Raw genomic sequence first — 15705 nt, forward strand, 5'->3', positions numbered from 1 at the left:
CACTGGGCCCTTTCTTTTTCATTCCTCTTTTTTCTTGTTAAGAGACTATACAAATGTATATTATGAAATATTGATTTCAGGGGCCTCATTTGCTATGGGGAAAGTGGGGGCAGCTGTCCCCCGAGACTTTTCATAGGTCTGTATGCTCCATTATGTCTTCCATTTTTTACAATCTCCCTTCCCCCCAGACTTTGCAGGATTATTATATAATCACATATAATTTTCTATATGATGACACAACTTTGCCACCTCCTCCCCCTGTCCAGAATTTTTCTGAAATGACACCCCTTATTGATTTCTCGCTCTTTTAGGCATATGAGGAAACTATCTGCACCATAGTTCTTATATAATTTCTGTATTTTCTGGTAAAGTAAAAGCCTCTACAGATCAACAACGACCTCTAATTTTGCACCTATGAACAACTTTGACAATCCACATTTTAATATGTGCACTCAAGAGTTAACTTGAGATGTCCATTAGGTAGGGTTGCCAAGTCTCAGGTTTTTGACTGGAACACCTGAAAAGGGACCCTGGCACTTCCAGTCAGCACTGCTGACCGGGCCGTGAAAAGTCCGGTTGGTGGCATAGGCAGGTTCCATGCCTGGCTTCCAGGATGTGGCCAGCATGTCCCTCCGGCTTTTAGGCGGAGGTGCAGCCAGGGGGGCTCTCATGCTGCCCCCATCCCAAGTGTTGGCTCTATGGGTGCCATTGGCCAGGAACCGTGTCCAATGGGAGCTGAGGAGGCAGCACCTGCAGGCATGCAGAGCCCCCTGGCTGCATCTCCTCCTAGGAGCTGGAGAGACATGTGGCCACTCCCCAGGAGCTGCCTGAGGTAAGTGCCACCCGGAGTCTGCACCCGAACCCCTTTCTGTGCCCCAGCCCCCTGCCCCAGCCCTGAGCCCCTTTCCGCACCCTGAACCCTTCATTTCTGCCCCGACCCCAGATCCTGCACCTCCAGCCCAGAGCCCGTACTCCCTCCCACACCTCAACCCCCTGCCTCAATCCGGAGCCCCCTTCCACACTCCAAACCCCTCGGCTCCAGCCCCACGCCAGAGACCACACCCCCAGCTGGAGCCCTCACCCCCTCCCGCACCCCAACCCTCTGTTCCAGCCTGGTGACAGTGAATGAAGGCAGGGGAGAGTAAGCAATGGAGGGAGGGAGGATGGAGTGAGAGGGGGTTGGGCCTCGGGGAAGGGGCAGGGATGTTCGGTTTTCTGCGATTAGAAAGCTGGCAACCCTACCATCAGGCACGCTTGCAATTAAGTGAACCTGCCTTCAACTGCAAGTTACAAAATTAGAGGCCATTTTTCAAAGTATAGCCCTGGCTGTTTTGCTTCTAAGATCAGACGGCTCCGGCAGGGCTCAGGTAAGAGCTAACTAACATCCTTAGTAAGTAAAATACAAAAGACACTGTTCATCCTTATTTGAGAGCCTTCTGCCTTTCCCTCATTAGTGCTAGCCTTGAGTTTCAGTGGGTTCTGTGTTCTAAATATTATACTCCTGTGCCCAGTTGGAGTAATGTGCTAAATGTTCAACGTGTCTGTACAGTCCTTTTTAATAAACATTGTTTCATGCCACATTTCCTTCTGTGGAGTATTTTCACATATATTTGATTGCATTAATCATGATTAGCCAATGTTTTGCAAGCTAAAAGCTCAGTTCCTTAGTTTTTTAGAATACAGTTAGAAATACCCCTCTTACGGCAAGCTGATGGAGTTGAAGGTGTTACAGACTAAAGGAAATAAAGGTCCCTGTGCAATGAGCTTTTGTTTGGAAGGAGTGAGGAGTAGAAAGGAAGATAAGACAAAGCCAGGCCTGACCAGCGCTTGGCACTAGCCAAGCTTCTCAGTCACATCCCTGGAACACTCTAGTCTGCTTGCATTCAAATGATTTCTGAATCCAGATAAAATGATGAAGAGAAACAGAGTCTTGACTTTCACAAGCAGGTATTTTCACATGGAAGTATTCACTGCTCCAGCTGACCATTTACACAAAGACCCTGTTTAGATGCACCTGAATGCCTATTTTGCCTGTGCAATTACCATACACTTGGAGGTGTTCAGTTGTGAACGTCAGACCCACAAGAGGACAAAGAAACCTCTTTTTACTATGATCCAGTTTAAAAGACTGTGTACACCCAAGTTTGCAGCAGTTTAGTTCACCCAGAGCAAACTGCTGCGCAGACTTCCTTTTTCAGCTTACTAATGGCTTAGTACAGGAATCCTTGAGAAGAATCTGCCAACCATTTAAGATAAAGAAATGGGTGTTGGATAGAGCTGTTTCTTTCCTAAGTTAAATCTTTATATACTCTGAAGAGGTAGTTTTCACTGTGAACAGTAGAGGGAGCTTTCTCCTTAAATGACCAAATGATATTTAAGCTATTAAAGTGATACCCAAAATGGAACTTTTGGAAAGCATCACCCATTTAGAAAGATGAAATAGAATTGGACTCAATCTGGAAATAGTTTTAGACCATTTTGGAATTTTCCTTCCTCCCCTACCCCACTGTCCTCCTTGGTTGAGTCTACGAACTCTCTTCCCATTATCTAAGTCAGTGGTTCTCAACTAGGGGTATGCAGTGGTCTTCCAGCGGGTACATCAACTCATCTAGATATTTGCCTAGTTTAACAACAGGCTACATAAAAAGCACTAGCGAAGTCAGTGCAATCTAAAATTTCATACAGACACTGACTTGTTTATACCTCTCTATATACTATACATTGAAATGGAAGTATAATATTTATATTCCAATTGATTTATTTTATAACTATATGGCAAAAATAAGAAACTAAGCAATTTTCAGTAACAGTTTGCTGAGACACTTTTGTATTTTTATATCTGATTTTCGAAGCAAATAGTTTTTAAGTGAGGTGAAACTTTGGGGTATGCAAGACAAATCAGACTCCTGAAAGGGGTACAGTAGTCTGGAAAGGTTGAGAGCCACTTATATAAGCAACACTAAAAATCCCCCCAGGCTATTCACTTTGTTAATCAGCATTTGGTTCAGCTTCATTTTGATTCTCCTCCGTTCCAGATTCTGCTTCCATACAAATCAGCAGCAAAACTCCCATAAACCTTCGCTGGGCACATAATGAGATCACAGAGCCCGAAGTCTGTGAGGTACTAAACACCATCTAGAGCTAAGCTCCAGCCTTTGCACATTCAACTGCTAAAGAAATATTTCAGCTACCTCAAACAGACCGGTTTGGTCCTAACTTCATAAGACATTGGTCTAAATGCTTGCTGTGAGTTCAGATGCTTCTGTGAAGAGGATTTTTATTAAAAATATGCTCAGGTTTGTTTATAAAGTGGTAAGTGGGTTTCTGGGGAGGGGAGTGAGGAGTAGTGGAAGGGAGGCACAGGCACTGCAAGCACATGTTCCCTGAGTAAGAGCCACCCATAGCCAGAAGTAGCTTGCTGGGCAAGTTACTCCTGTGCTGTTTGGAACGCTGCCCCTTTCTTGCTCCTTACTGCCTGGCACCTGCATCTTTCACATGCCAGTACTGTCAGAGCTACAAGACACCAAGAGAGGGGTTTCAATCAGCAAGGTACAGTGCAAGTTCTTAACAACTTTAACTTCCACGTGTAAACGCGTGCTTTGCTGGGCTGGTTTTAAATATACTCTTCACAGACAGAGCCGCAGTGTGGAGAAAGTGATCCGCTGCCAACAGTGATTGTCAGCAACCTATCCCCTTTGCCCTCCCACCCTCAATTGGGGTACATAAGGCTAGCTGCTAGCATAGACAAGACAGGAATGATCACCCGTTTTAGAGTGGTTGAGATTGAGCGGCTGACTGTAAATCTGATGGTAGGGAACCTGTTTTATCCCGTTGACTTTAGCACAGGAGCCTCAGTTATTGTGGGAAGGGAAATAACTTACAACCATTTCCACATGGTCATTTTATGAATGTAGATCGGGTCCTAAAAGGGGTCCGCTCCCTTTTCCATACACCTCCCACTAGCGGCAAGAGATTACATATACATAATGGGAAGAGGATAGACCTCTATGATCTATGATCTTGGTCCATAATCATTACTGGCACAGAAATCAGAAATTTGACAGACAAAGTGCCAGACTATCTACTTACTCTCTTAGAAATCAGATCTAGACTTGCTCTTCTGAATGAAATACAGGGAGTTTGAAGTCACACTTCTGATGGATTAAATCAGCCTCAACTTAATTCCACTTAATATAAGCATTATCAAACAGAAAGTCTCATCACCAACATAAGCCACATTTAATTCAGTCAACTACAATTATATTAATCTCTACTGATGTTCTGTCTTAGTCAGGTTTACACAGGAAGACTGCATTAATTACTGTTTCATTGTCAGTTTCTCCCCGCAGCACACTAACTAGCTTATTGCTAGAACACCACAATCCGCTGACCCAGTGCTGACGGTGAAGGCAGAAATATTATGCACCAAAAATAGCAGCAGCATAATCTACCCCATAGCACTGCCCCTGAACAAACAGTTCTAAAGGCATGAAGCAATTTTAAATTTTTATACTAAATGAGAGCAGCAGTTTTAAATCAGCCCTTTCATGAGTCGATTGCTGCAAGTTTAAGAACTGCAACATTCATGAAGCATAAAAGCATGCTGAGAAGTCACATTAAGGAAAGAATGTGGAGAATTTACGTTAGTCACAGACTGGAGGAATTCTTGATCTAGGGTATCAAAGTGCCAACAGTTTCCCCTAACACCTAATGTTTGGGCAATGGGGTATTACGTGTGGGTTTCCCTTGCATTGGCCAGACATGTATTTTTGAATCATTAATTTTTCAGAAAAAAGTACTTTCCTGAAATGCTAGTAGCATGTGAGCTTCAGTTGACTTTGCAGGGGATATTCTCTAGCTTGCTTCCGCTGCTCCTTTGGAGAGAAACTTTCCACCTTCTCCTCTTCTGGTATCAATTGGATTAGAAAGATTACCAATGCACAAAATGGCAATAGCTGCCTCTGTAGGAAATTGTGTGCTCTTTGTCTACAACAGAGCTTGGTTTTTGTCTCTGGCTTTGCCACTGAAGAGATCCAGGCCAAGCCTAGTTTAAAAAATGCTTAAATATTTATTTGAATCCCTTCCATACAAAACATTTTGAAAAAAAGATAGTTACCAATATTTATATCTGTGGGCTATGAACACACAAATTCCATTTTATTGCAAGGAAGCTCACGCTGTGCAGGGACCGGTGACTGTACAGTGACAAAACAGGCAAAGAGGCCAGCACACGTTCATGAGAAAGAATGGGTGATCAAAAGTGTTAGACAAGTGTTAATGGTGTAGGGAAACATCCAGGCAAGAAATGGGAAAGGAAAAAAGATTCTTAGATTATCTAGCAGTGGTAAATGATTTGTTATAAAGTAAACTAGCTAGCACTCAAAACATGTGTTTTGGTTAATCACTTTTAAAGTTCCATGTGTCCTGAGTAGGGGGAAATGGAAAGGAAAGAAAAATTATGCTGTCTAGACACAAAGAAGAAAATTATTACAAATAGCAACAGGGAGAAAAAGTCTCATTATTTCCCATTTTCTCTTTGCTGGTGGGAATACTATCCATTCTATGTGCCATTGACCATGTAGAAGTTTATACATAAATACAGGTTAGTGGTGATACAAGATAATGCAGCTTCATTCTTACAAAGCAGGAGCTTGAAGTTCTTGTTGAAGAAAATCTGAGGGAAAAAGGAGTTCAGGAGAGCTGGCGATTTCTTCAGGAGACAATATTAAAGGCACAACTGCAAATTATCCTGATGCGAAGGAAAGATAGGAAGAACAGTAAGAGGCCAATATGGTTCCATCAGGAGCTCTTTAATTACCTGAAAATCAAAAAGGAAACATGGACAAATTGAAAATGAGGAGTACAAAGAATAGCACAAAAAGTGGAAACATGGACAAATTGCTAAACAGGAGTACAAAAGACTAGCATGAGTATGTAGGGACAAAATCAGAAAGGCTAAGGCAAATAATGAATTATGCCTAGCAAGCGACATAAAAGACTATAAGAAGAAGTTCTTTAAATGCATTAGGAGCAAGACAAAGATGAAGGAAAGTGTAAGTCCTCTACTTTGAGGGGAAGGAGAGCTAATAATAGATGACATCAAGAAAGATGAGGTGTTTAATATCTATTTTGCTTCAGTCTTCACTAAAAAGGTTAATGGTGACTAGATACTCAACACAAGTAATATTAACAACAAGGAGGAATTTATGCAAGCCAAAATAGGGAAATAAATTCATCCTAGGATACTTAAGGAATTAGCTGAAGCAATCTCAGAACCATTGGCAATTATCTTTGAGAACTTCTGGAGGACAGATGTGGTTCCAGAAGACTAGAAAAGAGCAAATATATTACCTATCTTTAAAAGGGGGAACAAAGAGGACCTGGGCAATCATAGGCCAGTCAGCCTAATTTTGATACCTGGAAAGATACTAGAACTAACTATTAAACAACCAATTTGTAAGAACCTGGAGGATAACAGGATCATAAGGAATAGCCAGCATGGATTTTTCAAGAACAAATCATGGCAAACTAACATAATTTCCTTCTTTGAGAGGGTTACTGGCCTAGTGGATGGGGGGAAGCAGTAGATGTGATATCTCTTGGTTTTAGTAAGTGTTTTGACAGAGTCCTACATTACATTCTCAAAAGTAAACTGGGGAAATGTGGTCTTGATGAAATTACTATAAGGTGGGTGAACAACTGGTTGAGAGACCATACTCAAAGAGTAGTTATCAATGGTTCGCTATCAAACTGGGAGAATATGCTTTATAGTCAATTTGTTCATTTTATCATTCATTTATTGTGCGTTGTGAGATGTTATGATTAACTCATATGCTACGTCGTATATAATTGTAGTATGCTAAATATATTTAAGTTGTGGGATCATACAAGTATGAGACTGATAAGTATTTAGGAGTGATAAATATGCATTAGGTATATAAGTAAAGCAGGGCTGAAATGCAAGGCCTACAGGCTGAGGCCTGTAAGATGTACTAGGTCACAAGCTTAAGAAATGCTTGACATAAATAAGTGAGCAAAGAGTGACCCTATGCTACAACATCATGAGAAAGATGTGTCAACAGGTGATGCAAAAAACTGACCACAAAGTACTGTTTAAGATCACGAGATACTTGTTATAACATCTCTTCCAACATGTGTCCTAACCGCAGAGTACATGTTGTGTGTAGATGCTAACAAGAAAAAAAGGAACTACAAACAACCTATGAAAATGGGGTACCCCAATATTCTTGTGTGGTGCAATACAGATAAGGAAAAAGAGAACTGACACCTTCATTCACTTGCACAGAGTGTTAGGTGTAATCAGAATCACAAGATAAAAGAGGGCTCCTGGATTGGGTAACATGGGTTACCTTTGGGGAAAACATATGGAAAGCTGAATGCTATGGTTCACTGGACATTTTAAGATAAAAAACACGTTCCAAATATTAATGTTTTTAAGACTCAGACTGTAGCTGACTCAGCATCCACACCAAGAACTGACAACTACATTTGGCAGACCTCGGCATGGTAAAGCTAAGAAATTGAATTCTAATGGAGTGGAGTACATTAATTAATATTTGTACAACATTTTGAAGATGTAAATGGGCAGGTTAGTATCTTCACTTGGAATGTTCTAAAGAAGGAGGTCTGCCATACTTTACTGGAGATCAAAATAATTTGTTTGGATAAGTCTGATATCCACAATTTTAAGAGACAAGTATCTTACTTTCTTATACAAGTTAGTAAACTAGTATGCAGTGATTGTGAGAAAAGTAGGGATGTATTAATTGTACTACACATGGACTCTATCAAAGTGTTAGCAGTGGTTGCTGTTAGTGTAACCCAGGTTTTTTATTACATTCTGAAGAACTCTTAGAATTGAAACAAACATATCTAGAAAAGTATACATGGCCTGCATGCACACATTTAAGCAGAGATGTTTTGGGCAGAGATAGCATATCTTTTAGAAGAGGGTAAGGATGTACAGCTGTAGCTAAGATTATTCAGATAAGAACAAGTCATGGAGAGAAACCAGTGCTTAGATATCAAGGTTATTGGCACTTTCAAAACACCAAAGAACGTGACCCTTAATTAAATTTGTCTCCTTATGCACATTTGTGACACTCATCCCATAATATCTGAGCAACTCCAATATTAATAAGTTTTTTCCATCTCACAAAGGTATCTTGAGGCTATTCTTGTTTTACCCTTGTGCACAGAGGCTAAAAGTCTTGCCTAGGGCTAGTCAGTCAGTCTACAGCAAAGCTGGGAACAGATTCCAGATCTTCTGAACTCCTCATTCTGCACCTTAAACACAAAATTAGACTTCTTCTCCTATGCAGAGGAAGGGGAAAAACAAGGAGAGATGGGAGCTTGAGAAGAGTACAGAGGGAAATATGCTTAATTGAGAATAAAGGGAAATACTATGAGAGACAAAGATGCCCTATTCAAAACGTGAAAGTATGGTTTAGGTTAGTGCTCACCTCTCTATTTACAAACACAGGTACAAAGTGCTGTGGCTACCACTAACATTCTCAGTGCTGTGACAGGGTCAGGCCAGATGGCTACAGGAGGGTGATAGAAGGCAGATATATTAGCCCCAGGTTAAATAGGTCCCTTTTCCTTGGGTAAGGTAACAGGGAAGGTTCCAGAACAATCAGGAAGACAATTAAGACAGACAGGCTGATAAGAACACCTGCAGCCAATCAAGAAGCTGCTAGAATCAATTAAGGCAGGTTAATCAGGGCACCTGGGTTTAAAAAGGAGCTCACTTCAGTTTGTGGTGCACGTGTGAGGAGCTTGGAGCAAGAGGCACTAGGAGCTGAGAGTGAGAACGCGGACTGTTGGAGGACTGAATACTAGCATTATCAGCCACCAGGAGGAAGGTCCTATGGTGAGGATAAAGAAGGTGTTGGGAGGAGGCCATGGGGAAGTAGCCCAGGGGGTTGTAGCTGTCGCACAGCTTTCCAGGAGGCACTCTAGACAGCTGCATTCCACAGGGCCCTGGGCTGGAATCCGGAGTAGAGGGTGTGCCCGGGTTCCCCCCAAACCTCCCAACTCCTGGTCAGACACAGGAGAAGTTGACTTGGACTGTGGGTTCAAGAAAATGGCCAAACTGAGGGCTGCCATGAAGCTCCAAGGTGAGCAAATCCGCCAATAAGCACAAGACCCACCAAGATAGAGGAGGAACTTTGTCACAATGCATACACAAGTGGTGTCATTCACCTTCCAGATTAGTCAGAGAATCATTTTATTTTAAAAATGATCTCCCTGTTTTTTCTAGTTAAAGAAAGGCTAGCTTGCTATCAGAGAGTTCTCTATGATTAGGTACAGCCTAATGCTGGATTATTTCATCTTTTTGAAAGGGAGAATTAGGAACTGGTTAGGCTCTGTCTGTCTTGAATATGACAGAAATTCATTTGAGTAAAATCTCTACCACTGTGAGTAACTATTGTCTTTAGTTAGTTCCATGCATAAAAATCACATTTACAGCTATCTATCAGCAGGTGTGCGTAAGCGCCTTCCCCAAATGGGATAACTGTGAGAACTTTTATAAAGGCTGGTGCTGGCCATTGTTGGAGACAAGATACTGGACTGGGTGAGCACTGGGTCCGATCCTGTATGGCAATTTCTATGGCTCCTACTTTTATTTTGGCTTGGCGAAGGCAGCATAAATTATTCCCTTATTACATATTCAAACTCATTCATGCTATATGTACCAGTTACATTGTTCCATCTCCAGACTCCTTATCTTGTAATTCTGCCAATTCACACAACCATGTAGGCGCTGAATGTTCCACTTCCAGCAGCTTTAAAATACTGCCACCATCATTGGTAGTTGTCACAGCCTGTAAAAAAAAAAGAAAAGAAAGAACAATAAGGAAATTAAATTACAATGTTTAGTTTTAATAGTCATATTTTTCTGCTATTTCTGATAGATAATCCCATGTAGCATCTAGAATTTAGCATTTGGATAGTTAGTAATAAATTTCACTGACTGTGACTAAACCTGTGAAAATAACATCAAGTCAAACTCTTTTTTTCCCTAGAAAAATGGAGCTTTTGCTAAAAAAAAAAAAAAAAATCAGCAAGTCATCTTGTCAACACAGTCAGACCTCTGCAAGAAGACAAGGTTTTGAAAACCTTTTACCCAGTAGTTTCAAAGATCACCACTTTTGTTTGCAAGCTACAGACATCTGAACAGAAATTAGAAACCTGAAGTTTAGCAATTATGGATTTGTATACACATGGAGTTATTCCTGATGAACTATCCCTAATTATGACACATCCGATGAAGTGAGCTGTAGCTCACGAAAGCTTATTCTCAAATAAATTTGTTAGTCTCTAAGGTGCCACAAGTACTCCTTTTCTTATCCCCAATTAGCTTAACCCATGTGGTTTAAGGTACTCACTTTTATATCTAAGTGTCTCCATATATGGTGTTAATCAGGAAGAGTTAATCAATAACTCAATGAACAGACAAGACTTATGGCTGTAATTCCTCCTGTGTTGATCATATTAATACAACTAGAAGGACACTGATGAAAATGCTCACACTTCAAAAAGGTTTTGCTTTATACAAATAATTAATGGAAAACAAACATTATTTTGAAACAAACAATTTTAAAATCACTCTCACTATACTTAAATAGACATATTATATCTATGTATTATATATAATGCATACATTATCATTGCTAATGAAAAGAGATTGGGGTATAACAGTGTGATGCAATATTCATTATTTACCACAAGGAGGCAATTTTCACAAATATAGCTGAGATCTCCTATTTGTGATCATCACTAATTATTAATTTTAATAATTAGTTAAGTACTAATGAGATGCTCTGACATAAAACATCAATGAGATGTTTTGGCATAAAAAACATAATAATGGTCCCTTCTGACCTTAGAATCTATGAATCTATGAACCTCCGTCTTTGCCCTAAGGAATTAATTATCTAAAAGCAGTTTACTTAAATAAATATTTTATGAGCACAAACTTCAGAGATTAGCATCCACAGGCAGACAAATTTACCCAAAAATAAAAACTTCTTTTGCATCCCAAGCTTTGAAAAAAATATTTCCACAAATCACAAACTGACATTTTATGTTCACCTGGCAAGCATTTCATACAGAAAGTGCAACTACACAAAGCAAACCCAGCCGTGTAATTTGTTTCACCTGAACAGCATCATTTCACCATTTTAGCATGTAGTTTTATGAGCAAATAAGATTAAAATAAACAAGGCAACAAAGTGATAAAACAATTAGAAACCAAATAACCTAGTCGATTATAAATCTAAAAATTGAACTCTGTCATTGAAGATTAGATTGAAAGGTCACAATGGTACAAGCTAAGGGACAGATCCTTGAATACTTAACCATATAATTAACTTTATTCACACTATTAGTCTCTTTATAAGAACATAAGAATGGCCATACTCGAGCAGACCTATGGTCCATCTAGCCCAGTATCCTGTCTTCCAACAATGGCTGGTGCCAGATGCTTCAGAGGGAATGAACAGAACAAGGCAATTTATTCAGTAATCCACCCCTGTTGTCCAGTCCCAGCTCCTGGCAGTCAGAGGTTTAGAGACACCCAGACCATCGGGTTGCATCCCTGACCATGTTGGCTAATAGCCACTGATGGACATATCCTCCATTAATTTATCTAATTCTTTTTTGAACCCAGTTATACTTTTGGCCTTCACAACATCCCCTAGCAATGAGTTCCACAAGTCTGTATCCACAAAAACATCAAGGAGTCTGGTGGCACCTTAAAGACTAACTGATTTCTGTGGGCATAAGCTTTCATGGGTAAAAAACCCACTTCTACAGATGCATCTTGGTTTCCTCCCTCCTTGGTTCCCTCCCTCCTATACAACACATTTTTGTGCACAGCATCTGAAGAAGTAGGTTTAAAAAAATAATTTTGCTGTTAGTTTGTGTCCTTTGCTAGTTGCTCTTCAAATTCTTTTTTGGCTTGCCTAATTATACCTTTGCACTTGACTTCCCAGAGTCTATATATATATTCCTTTCTATTTTCCTGAGTAGGATTTGATTTCCACTTTTTAAAGGATGCCTTTTTGTCTCTAACTGCCTCTTTTACTCTGTTGTTTAGCCATGGTAGCATTTTTTGGCCTCTTGCTTTTTTAAAATTATTATTATTATTATCTGGGGTATACATATAGTTTTTGAACCTCTATTATTGTGTTTTAAAAAGTTTCCATGAAGCCTGCAGGCATTTCACACTTGTAATTGTTCCTTTTAATTTCCATTGAATTAGCCTGCTCCTTTCTGTATAGTTCTTCTTTTTGAAGTTAAATGCTACTGTGGTGGCTTTCTTTGGTATTCTTCCCCCCAGTTAAATTTAATTACATTGTAGTCACTATTACTGAGTAGTTCAGCTATATTAACCTCTTGGACCAGATCCTGTGCGCCACTTAGGACTAAATCAAGAATTGCCTCTTCTCTTGTGGGTTCCAAGCTGCTCCAAGACGCAGTCATTAGTGGTGTCTAGAAATTTTTTCTCTGCATCCCATCCTGAGGTGATATGTTCCCAGTCAACATAGGGATAGTTGAAATCCCCCATTATTATTGGGTTTTCTGTTTTTGTAGCTTCGCTAATTTCCCCGAGCATTTCACACTCACTGTCACCAACCTGGTCAGGTGGTCAGACATATATTCCTACTGCTATACTCATTTTGTGGTACAGTTTGATTTAAGATTTTACTGTACTTGACTCTATGCTTTCTTTCACAGACTGTGCCACTCCCCCATCAGTGCAACCAATCTCCTTGAATTCAGCAGGACTACTAACATGACAAGTTATGCACATGCTTAAATGTTTGCGGGATTAGGCCCTAGCTCCATGTAAACAGAATTTAGCCAGGCCTGTACCAATTGCAGTATTATGGCCAGTTATTTTATAGTGAGAGAGCAAAAGAATTTTAAACCAGCAAAATTCCATATGTAATCTTTAGCGCCTCCATAATAAAGCAAAGCTATTCTCATGTGTTTCTTGGTTCCCTCCCTCCTATCCAACAAGTTTTTGTGCACAGCTCATCCTCAGACCTCTTTCTGCCCTTTTGATTCAGTTCCAGCTCTTCCTGTTTGGAGTTTCCCATTTAGCCCCTGTGTTCACTTCTCTCTCCACCACCTGCAAAAGGCCCCACTGTGCAATAGAACCTTGGCTTGAGGACTAAGGACAGGGCCGTCCTTAGCCGTAGGCAGAATAGGCAGCCGCGTAGGGCACCACTCTGCCGGGAGTCCAGACAGACGGGAAGCAGATGGAGCATGTAAGAGCAGGGCTGCTGGGTCGTAGAGAGAGCCAAATGCAGCACAGTCTGAGGGAGGGGATTGGCTGCTGGGATCTCTGGGAAGCGGAGGGGGTAGGGGTGAAGGAAGGAACTCACCTGTGAGTTTCAGAGTAACAGCCGTGTTAGTCTGTATTCGCAAAAAGAAAAGGAGTACTTGTGGCACCTTAGAGACTAACCAATTTATTTGAGCATAAGCTTTCGTGAGCTACAGCTCACCAATTTATTTGAGCATAAGCTTTCGTGAGCTACAGCTGCTTAGCTGTAGCTCACGAAAGCTTATACTCAAATAAATTGGTTAGTCTCTAAGGTGCCACAAGTACTCCTTTTCTTTTCACCTGTGAGTGTGACTCTCTCCCCCGGCATGAGGTGAGGCAGGCTGGGCGGCTCTGGCAGTATCCTTTGTTGCCCCCCCATAACGTCCATTCTTCTCCCCACCCCACAGAGCACCTCCTCTATCCCCCCTGCCCCCCCGGCAGGGCTGGGTTGGGTGAGGTGCTAGGGGAAGGTGTGGGGGGGTGGGGTTGTGGGGGTGTGACTGGCTGTGTGCTGAGGAATGAAAGTGAAAGTAACTCACTTCCTAGGTAGCCAGCCAGGATTGAAATTATCACACACAGCTGGCTGGGCTGGGGAGAGGGTGACCAGATAGCATCTCTGAAAAATCAGGGGTGTAGGGTGACCAGATGTCCCACTTTTATAGGGACAGTCTCAATTTTTGGGTCTTTTTCTTTTATAGGCTCCTATTATCCCCCACCCTCTGTCCTGAGTTTTCACACTTGCTGTCTGGTCACCCTAGGTGGGGGTAATTGGTGCCTATATAAGACAAAACCCCAAATATCAGGACTGGCCCTATAAAATCAGGACATCTGGTCACCCTAGCTGGGGATCACGTCTCTCCCCCCGGCTGACAGTGATCCATCTCATCTGGGGGGGGAGCTGCGCAGGGCAGGATGAGCTGCTGTGGCTCCGTGTGTGCCCCATCCCTGAGAACAGATGCTGTGCTAACTTCACCATGGTCCGTTGGGCTGGCGATGGTGCCCATTGGTGTGTGATCGGACCTGAGGGTTTTCTGCTGCTGTTGCCACTCTGCACCCCAAGAGGTGGATTTTGGGGTCCTGCAGTTTTCTACCTATCTCCTCCTCTATTGCAGCTGTTGAACCAGCAGGCTGGGGGGTGAGCCAAGCATGAAAGCAGTACTGTGTTGCCATTTAGATTGTCATTTAACAACTTTGTTTGCCAAAAAAACTCAATATCTTACCCAAAAACAGAAAATTACATTGTTGACAATTATTTGTGACAAGTTTGGTTTGGGGCAGGGAGTGGGCCAGTTTTCATCAGAGAAACAAAAAATGTTGACTGGCTTTCCTATAGCCCTGTTACTGCTAAATAGCGCCCTCCAACAACTGCCATATGCTCATCTCCTTACTAGTGTGTAGAGTGACCATATGTTGTACTCAGGGGTGGCAGGTTTGTATAATTTTTGGTGGTGCCCAGAAATTGCCCCTGCCCAAACTCCACCCCCCCAAACTCCACCCCCTCCCTTACCTGCCCAAGGCTCTGGGAGGGAGTTTGGGTGGGGGAGAAGGTCTGGGGTGTAGGCCCTAGGCTGGGGAAGAGGGTTGGAGTGCAGGGGGATGAGGGCTCTGGCTGGGGCTGGAGATGAGGGGTTTGGGGTGTTGGAGGGGCTCAGGGCTAGGGTAGAGGGTTGAGAGTGTGTGTGGGGTGAAACCTGTGGCTGGGGGTGTGGGCTCTGGGGTGGGGCAGGGCTGGGGATGAGTTTGGGGTGCAGACAGGCTGCTCCGGGACAGGGGTCAGAGAGGAGGACTCCCCCCAGCCCTTTCCCTGCCAGCAGCAGCGAGCTCCGGGGAAGGAGCCCCCTTTCTCACCCCCCAGCAGCACACTCACCCCCACCACTGTCACTGCACGTACTCCTAGGGCCCCTCTCAGGTCCAGGAATCTCCCTCGCCTGCCCCGTGGTGGGTGCCGGGGGGGTGCTGCATGCGCCTCCTCCCCTCCTGCTGCCCCTGACTGTAGCCTCACTGGGGGTGAGGGATGGGGCTGCCTCCTTGCCCAGCATGGGGCAGGGGTGGTGACTGCAGGTGGGGGGGGGGCCCTGTGCTGGTGGAGGGTCCCCCTGGAAAAGGGAAGGGTCTGAGGTGGAAGGACAAACTCAGTCAGTCTGCCCTGGTAGTCAAGCTGGGTGGGGAATAGGACCCTGTGGCAGCAGTTGCTGCAGGGAGGCAGCATGGAGCTGCTCGGAAGAGGCAGCCAGGGACTGAATAGGCAGCCAAGGATGCTCTGCTTCGGGGTCTGGGGAGGTGTGTGGGGGCAGCAAGAGGGGTAGGGGTGGGGGGGCAGGTGGGCTGGGGGAGACACCCGGCCCCAA

At 42.9% G+C, this 15705-nt stretch overlaps 1 protein-coding gene across 2 annotated transcripts in view; it reads right to left on the reverse strand.

The window, feature by feature from the left end:
* Window positions 1-5567: 5567 nt before the first annotated feature.
* C9H8orf48 (chromosome 9 C8orf48 homolog) overlaps window positions 5568-15705 on the reverse strand; it is a 230925-nt gene continuing 220787 nt past the window's right edge. Inside the window, exons 10-11 of one of the 2 annotated variants that reach the window (XR_012160954.2) lie at window positions 9720-9848; window positions 5568-5818 (exon numbers count right to left, since the gene is read on the reverse strand). The gene's annotated coding sequence lies outside the window, so the exon portion shown is untranslated. The remainder of the gene's footprint in view (window positions 5819-9719; window positions 9849-15705) is intronic. The other variant, XR_012160955.2, reaches the window with a different exon arrangement.

The sequence above is a fragment of the Lepidochelys kempii genome, chromosome 9 (assembly GCF_965140285.1).
Source record: "Lepidochelys kempii isolate rLepKem1 chromosome 9, rLepKem1.hap1, whole genome shotgun sequence".
Taxonomy (NCBI): Eukaryota; Metazoa; Chordata; order Testudines; family Cheloniidae; genus Lepidochelys; species Lepidochelys kempii.